At 54.3% G+C, this 1,222-nt stretch overlaps 1 protein-coding gene across 1 annotated transcript in view; it reads right to left on the reverse strand.

The window, feature by feature from the left end:
- LOC106813631 (lysine-specific demethylase 7B-like) overlaps positions 1-1,222 on the reverse strand; it is a gene marked incomplete in the record, with an annotated part of 38,406 nt that overhangs the window by 3,170 nt on the left and 34,014 nt on the right.

Here is a 1,222-nt window from a genome sequence, read left to right on the forward strand (position 1 = left end):
TCTACGTATCGCTATCTACGTATCGCTATCTACGTATGGCTATCTACGTATGGCTATATACGTATCGCTATCTACGTATCGCTATCTACGTATGGCTATCTACGTATCGCTATCTACATATGGCTATCTACGTATCGCTATCTACGTATGGCTTCTACGTATGGCTATGATATCTACGTATGGTTATCTACGTATCGCTATCTAGGACTAGCCTCTAGACACTAGTAAACCCAAACCTCTGAGTGGTCGCGCTCCAGGTAACTAGGCAGGTTAGCTAACATAGGTGAACCATGGTGTTAACCACGTGTGCACGCGTAAACGCACGCACACACGCACGCTCACACGCACGCACACATGCACACACGCACACGCAAGTACTCACACGCACACACACGCGCACGCAACTACTCACACGCACGCACACACACACGCACACACGCACGCACACATGCACGCACGCACACGCAACTACACACACGCACGCACACGCAAGTACTCACACGCACGCACACATGCACGCACACCCACGCTACTACTCACACGCACACACACACACGCACACGCAACTACTCACATGCACACGCAAGTACTCACACGCAAGTACTCACACGCACACGCAACTACTCACATGCACGCACACATGTACGCACACAAGCGCTTGCATGCACGCACGCACGCATGAACGCACACACACGCACACATGCACGCACACATACATGCGTACACACACACTCACGCACTCACACACACACGCACGCACGCACGCTACTACTCACACGCACGCACACATCTACACACGCACACGCAAGTACTCACACGCACGCACACATGTACGCACGCACACGCAAGTACTCACACGCACGCACACGCAACTACTCACACGCACGCACACATGCATGCACGCACACATGCATGCACGCACACGCAAGTACTCACACGCACGCACACATGCACGCACACATACGTGCGTACACACACACGCACGCACGCACGCTACTACTCACACGCACGCACACATGTACGCACGCACACGCAAGTACTCACACGCACGCACACATGCACGCACACATACGTGCGTACACACACACGCACGCACGCACGCTACTACTCACACGCACGCACACATGTACGCACGCACACGCAAGTACTCACACGCACACACACATGTACGCACGCACACGCAAGTACTCACACGCACACACACATGTACGCACGCACACGC

The sequence above is a fragment of the Priapulus caudatus genome, unplaced genomic scaffold (assembly GCF_000485595.1).
Source record: "Priapulus caudatus unplaced genomic scaffold, Priapulus_caudatus-5.0.1 Scaffold802, whole genome shotgun sequence".
Taxonomy (NCBI): domain Eukaryota; kingdom Metazoa; phylum Priapulida; class Priapulimorpha; order Priapulimorphida; family Priapulidae; genus Priapulus; species Priapulus caudatus.